The sequence below is a fragment of the Aspergillus novofumigatus genome (assembly GCF_002847465.1).
Source record: "Aspergillus novofumigatus IBT 16806 chromosome Unknown P174scaffold_8, whole genome shotgun sequence".
Taxonomy (NCBI): Eukaryota; Fungi; Ascomycota; class Eurotiomycetes; order Eurotiales; family Aspergillaceae; genus Aspergillus; species Aspergillus novofumigatus.
In genome coordinates, this window is record NW_020194281.1 from 364,223 (window position 1) to 371,598 (window position 7,376).

Consider the following 7,376-nt stretch of genomic DNA (forward strand, 5'->3'; position numbering starts at 1 on the left):
CTAGAGCAAGAGTAGATTTCTCTAAGATCACTTCTTAGACCTCCTTAGTCTAGTTAAAGCATTGCAGGGCCTTCTTAGCCGCCTTAGGATACTTCCACTCAGGGTTAAACCAGTATGTCATGTGCTTAAGAACTTTTGTGGTTAGCTCTGAAATATTACTGGCAATCATGCTCCATGACTGCCATGATGGGCACTTCAGATCCAGGTGGTTCCACAGATTCTTAAAGAGCTAGCAGAATTCCATATCTGAGAGCTCTTTAAAAAAGTTAGGTCTCCAGGTCTTGTATGTCACACCACTCTTCTAGAAGGGAGTTATTAAAGGAAGACTCAAGGTTCCATTAGTGTATGCATCAGGAAGACTGAGCAGGTTCTAATTAAGTGTGCCATTGGTGTAGTCATCACTAGTAGGGAAAAATAATAGACAAAGAATGCTATACTCCCTTAGTATAGGGAGCAGTATTAGTATAGCCCAGTCTACCCCTAAAACTTTTAATGACAGGTCTCCAAAGATTATTGCCTCAAAGTCAAAAAACTCATCTAAATGCTCAAACCAAATCTAACTCAAGTTAGATTTCTATATTAAGTATAGTATTAGATCACATACCTAATCAAGCTTAGATGAGGCAATTTTATCAGCAGTGATGAAGTGGAAATAGAGAGCCCTATATAGAGTAGAGCAGTACTGCTTGAAATATTTCTTAAACTCAGCATGCTTCAGGATGGGCAGAATACAATTAACCCATAAGAGATCAATCCCCAGCATTTACACGAGCCATTCTTTAAGATGAGTAGATGAGAGAAGACTTTTTTAGTCCGCAAGGGACTTACCCTTGAATACCTCAAGCATTCTAACCAGGAACACTCCATCAGAATCAGGATTATTAACCTCCCACTGGTTGCTCCGTAGGACCATCCACATTTCCATATCAAATGCATCACTGCAGTAGACATCAACCGCCCAAAGGTAATCCTATATATATATATCAGTAGTTGAAAATCTAACCTAGGTTAGATTTCACTTACTTAATCCGTGGGCATTGTTATAGCAGGAGGTGGGGTGCCATCATTAGTAGCAGGTGCTGGTGGTTTAGCAGCTGCAGCTGCTTAGTCCAATAACAGAGATTCAAGTATAGCCTTTCGATGCTAGCCAGCATCAAGGATCATGTGAGGAATTTTATCCAGCCAATCAAAAATAACAACATCTCTAGCAGGAGAGGGGTTAACTATGGAATTCTGGATAATCTCCTGGAGTGTCTATATGCTCCACTTCTTCACTTGCTTTCCTTTATATAATAGGATAGGACTTGAATTTACAGTTAAGTACTAAGCAACCAGATGCTTAAGGAGTTGATCAAAGTCTATCTAGCTCATATGCGCCTTCATATGGGTCTCTATGTCAAGCCAGCAAACTCCCGAGGCCATGCTCTGGCAGAGATTTTTAAGGTGGGCAGCATTAAGTTCTCAGTTCTTCCCATTAGGCCATGCAGGGTTTAGGAGGCGGACATCAATGATTAGCATCCCCAGCAAGGCATCTCTGATCTTATGGGATAATTAATCATTGACCACTGACATGACAGTATCAAGGTTTTTCCTCTTGGACTTGCCAGATTTGGGCATTGTGGAATCTAACTCAAGTTAGATTGTAGATAGATGTAGTCAAAGAAATAAGGGAACACTGTACACTGTCTAGGAGATCAAATCTAACCTGAGTTAGATTTAATTAAATTGATTAAGGCTAATCGTAGTGTTCTGTGCACACGGAAAAAGGGAAGACGGTGAGGCTCTATACACAACAGGAGGTGTCTGTACACGAAGTGGGTGGTTTATGCAGCAAACAGGGGGTCTGTACATGAATGAAAATAAATAAGAAGGAGAGTTTAATCAAGTATAAAGAATTATAAGATATTATTATATGTACATGCTTACCTATTATTCTATAACTACAGCTTATTCAAGGCTTGAAGTGAATAGAAGTAAATAATTTATAGGTAGTGGTGTGTTCTTTGTTTAACTTAGAGTCTTCAAGTTCAAGAAATATATACTTGATATTCACTATAAAGAACCAGCGATTCTAATGTATTCATCATAGATAAGGTTCCCCTCTGGAAACCTGCATGAAAATCTAACTTAGGTTAGACTTCTATACCTTATATATATTATACTACTTCATTGATGCTTTATAATAGAGGTTTAGCTCGATCAATATAATACTCATTTGTATGTTTATGTTTATTGAATATTAGTATGGTTTTACACGTTGAATATTACTTGGCGGGTTCGCGGGCCCAACCCAGCCCATACTAACTGGATTTAGTAGGCGGAGAATAACATCCTTGGCAGAATAGAACCCAGCGGGTTCTAGATAGTCAACCCGCCGGGTTATGGGCTGGGTTTAGGCCCTAGAAATCTACAACCCAAACCCGCCGGGTTGGGTTCAAAAGATGGCATAACCCGGCCCAACCCGCAAAAATAACAACCCTACTACCAGCTTAAATATTAGTCAGGCAGGAACTCCACAGCAGCAAGTAGCTGCACAGCCCCAGATCATAGTAGAAGGTCTAGTAGGCATGATTAAACAGCTCTAAAAATACATCTAATAACTAGAGCAATAGAATAAAACTCTGAGTAGATGACTAGCAGTCAAATCTATCAAAATCCAACCACTAGAACTATTTAATAGAAATTAATCTAAGTTATAAGTATTTCTCACATAACTAGATATGTACATCCAGATGAACAGAGAAAAACTTGCCAACAAGGCAGACAAAGTTTTATTTACAACTACTTACTTAACAGGACCAGCCTTTGACTGGTTCGAACCCTTTATTAGGGATTATCAAGAATACTCTATGGACTTATAAGATAATGAGATGCAAGCCATATTCACTAGCTACACTAAATTCAAGAAATAACTTAAAAGAACTTTCAGCGACATCAATAAAGAAAGAAACGCTGAATAACAGTTATGGTGACTTAAGCAGACAGGGTCTATTAGGGAGTACACATTGTAATTCTAATAGATTATATCCTATCTAAACTGGGATGAGGATATGAACATCACATGATTCAAAGAAGGGTTGAAGCCAGAAGTTCAGGAGAAGTTAATCTAGATAGAACAACCTAACACACTTAGCAAGATGATTAAGCAAGTAATTAAGATTAATAATAAACTACAAGATTTTAACATGTGCAAAAGGGAGCAAAGCAACTAGAACAGCTTTAGTAATAGGCATACTATAAGCTATTAAGTGAATGATAGGAGGCCAGCTCAGCTATAAAGCTAAGGATATTCAGATCCTTATAGACTGCAACTAATAGAGTTAGATACAACATATACAGCACTCTCAAATAAAGAGAGAGAATAGTAATGGAAAGAGAGACTATGCTTTTAGTGTGGGAAGCTAGGACATATATCTAAAGACTACAAGCAACAACCCAGGAAGGGTAAGCAGTATAAAAAGAAATAGTTATAAGCTATAAAGGAGCTCAGTGCTATGATTAACAGGGATGGTTATGATACCACTAGCATCATTAAGCTAAAGAAGGTTGATGAATGACTCAGAAGGCTGTATAAGGAATGTATAAGCTTGAGTAACAAGGAAATTAAAATAGAGCTTAAGAAGGAAGACTCCACTAATTATAAAAGTACAAATAATAATTAGCCTGCGAAGAACTTAAATGTACTTACAGCCACTAATTAGGAATCACCAAACAGCAATGAGTATAGCTCTAATAAATAGGAAGATATTATGCCTAAAGGAGCTATTTACTAATTGATAGCACCCTCATAAAAGATTAATTAGGTTATCAGCCCTAATTTGGAAAACACTAACCAGGATGAGCTAGGGCAAGAGGATTTTCTCACAATAGATTAGGCTACAATTGACTGACCTATTAATCCACTTAACAAAGAGTATGGAACTTAGTGGGTGGGCCTTAATCCTAATAAGGAGCAGCCCCATAAGATTCCTAAGACACCCAGAGATAATTCCCTATAAAATAATGATGAAGCAGATTAATATGCTGCATAGCTACAATAGCTAGATAGAAAGTAGTTAGCAGAATTAGAAGTGCACTAACTAAATGCACAAATCCTTAAGGAAGTCAAGCAAGGAGTGAAAGGATGCACATATTAAAATTTAGAATGTTAGACCCAAGTTAAATCTTAGGAATAACACATAACACACTATGGAAATCACACAGTCTATTATCAAAGATACAGATAGTGGGTGAACAAATATCACCATGAACTCAGGAGGGTATTGGAAAAAAGACTACCAGGACTAGGGTTGTTATTTTTGCGGGTTGGGCCGGGTTCTCCGATCTTTTGAACCCAACCCGCCGGGTTCGGGTTCTAGATTTCTAGGGCCTAAACCCGGCCCATAACCCGGCGGGTTCTAGATAGTCAACCCAGCGGGTTCTATTCTGCCGAAAATTCTACACTCCGCCTACCTAATCTAGTTAGTATGTATTTAATTTTTCTATACCATACTAGCATCTATACTAGCATTCAAAATATATATATATAAATAATGCATTCTACATAGAAATCTAACCTAGGTTAGTGTATTCTAATTACTAGGTATTGTAATTAAAACCCGTTTTTAGAACCCAACCCTTAGCGGGTTCTAAGAATTAGAACCCAACCAACCCACGGGCCCTAGAACCTGAACCCAAACCCGGCCCATGGCGGGTTAGGGCCGGGTTGGGTTAGGGTTCCCGGGTTGGGTTTAACCAGTCTAACCAGGACTAGACTGGCTGACCCAATCCGCAAATCCATATCCAACCCACCCAATCCGCACTTTGGGTTGGATGGGGGTCGACTCTGATCCAACCCATATCCATATGGGTGGATGGCATCCTACCTATATGGATATGGGTAACCCATTAGGTGCACATGACCGGCAGAATGACAGATATTCATAATATTCTCTTAAAGAGAGGTCTTTCTACCTACTAAAAGTAGTATAGTGTAAATTCTTAGGTCTTTCCGCCTACCAAAGTAGTATAGTCTAAAATCATGTGTATAATATAGGTAGAATAGTTATCCACAACCCAATCCGCATGGATATGAGGGTGGGTTAGATAGGTGGTAGATCAACCCAAAACCCATGCGGGTTGGATTGAACCCCCTGCGGATCCATCCAAACCCAACCCACGACCAGTCTAGGCTCAAGTTACCTAACTTAAGCTAGCAGGCTGTAATAAACTAGACAGAGGCTAGTATAGCTGCAATAGTTTCCCTTAAGGCCTTAACATATGCTTTTTTAGCTTAATTCTTAATCTCTACAGCCTTCAGGCACTAGAAGGTCTATACAGTCCTATGGTTAGGCAGTTTAATAATGACTTTATAGTTGTAGCGGGCAGGGCCCGCTGGGTGCTCATGCTGTTCAACAGCCCTCGCGAGGTCTTAACTAAACTGGACACCAGCTGTCAGTCACATGACTTTTGTACTAACCAATATAATAACTAACGCTGTCACGTGACCCAGCCTCCCCTTTTCATGTCCGGCCACGATGCACCCCCAGTTAGACTTCTTAGCAATTTCTTACCGTCCAAACCTAGGTCATAGGTTGAACCGGCTTCTAGCCCGTGACATTAGAAATCGCTTGTCCTAAGATAGTTAGGAGAAGAAAGAGACAGCCAGACCAGCAAGACAGCTAAACCAGTAAGACAGCCAAACCAGCAAGACAGCCGAACCAGCGAGACAGCCGAACCAGCGAGACAGCCGAACCAGTGAGATAGCAGAACCAGCAAGATAGACAGACTATAGGCTATAACAATGTGTTAGAATCAATGCCTATAGAAGAACCTAGTAGAGAGCAACTGCGAGCCCCTGATGGTGTATAAATGGACCTCCTGGCCCAGATAGCCTGGCAGCTAGAGAGGCTGGCTAGCTAGATAGAATAGATGGAGGAGAAGCAGGCCACCACCATCCCTGTGGTACCAACACCTGTACTTTAGGAAACCCCTACAGTGCCTACCCCCGCTGCCACACCTATGGACGATGGAACAAGGAGGCCAAAGCTAGTCCTACCAGATGTAGAGATGTATAATGGTGTTAATAAAATAGCATACTACACCTTCTGCTCTAAGCTAGTAGCAAAGCTATAGATTGACCAAGCAGCTATTAGCTCTGCCTATAGCTGCATGTGGTATGCCTTTAGCAGACTCCAAGGGAATGCGGCCGCTGCAATAACCCCCTGGATGGACTGATATGGTTAAGACCCTTCTGCAGCCACTAGGGATATATTAATCAGCATGCTGAACTAACTTGATCTCATATTCTAAGATAAGAACCACATGGAGAAGGCCATGGAGGAACTATGTAACTTATGTTAGGGTAACTACCTGTTTAGTAAGATACTAGCAGACTTTAACTGGCTACTAATGGAGGTAGGAGGTTATGATTAGTCTGATAACATGAAGTAAAGCTTTATAGATAGCACACTTAACTAGGAGATGAAGGTGCAGCTCTTTAATTTTATGAAAGACCCAAGCTTTAAGAAGTATTATTAGCAGCTGCAGATGATTGCAGACTAAATTAAAGCTGATTGCACATATGGAGCAGCATGAGCAAGATGGCAAGGAAGAGGTGCACTGATTATAAGCTGTAACTGCCCAGCCTACATTCCTATAGTCTTAGTGGCCCCCACAGCAGCAGCCACAGGCGCCAGTAACTCCATAGATTGGGAGCCAATGTCTATAAAGTTAGCTAGTGCCTGTCGCTGTGCTAGATGGGTTGATGAGGCAGAACAGGCATACTAATATACTAAGGGCAGGTGCCTATGTTGCGGCGCCTTAGGCTACATAATTAAGAGTTGCCCTTACCTCAGTGCTGTTCCGCCGTAGGACTGACCCTATATATCCTGTGTAGTGGGACCCTTGCTTGATAATAAGGAGCTAGAGGCTATAATACTAGTAAGCAAGCCTGGTGAGCTGGAAAATGACTTGCTCCTGTGAAAAGACTCTTACAGGGGCTAGTTGAATAGTTAATGCAGCTGTTAAGCTAGCGACCATGCCTAGAGAAAGATATACTTATAGGTTATCAATGGTTCTGATAATTTATTAAGTTTAACGCCCTAGAATTTAATATATCTGTGATAGTTAATAAGGAGCATAATTGCTGGGTCTTACCTGATACTAGATATACATCTTATGCAGTCATAGCTGAATACTTTGTGTAGAAGCTGAAACTTAAGTAGTAAGATATCAAGCTAATCTAGCTAGAGAACTACATAGGCGCCATGGGTAGTATTATTACAAAGATTACTATATTCTCTCTAGATGTTAGGGGCAACTACCAGCCTATTATTTATATATATGTGGCACCTGAGCTAGGTGAGGGAACCAACCTGATACTAGGTACACCCTGG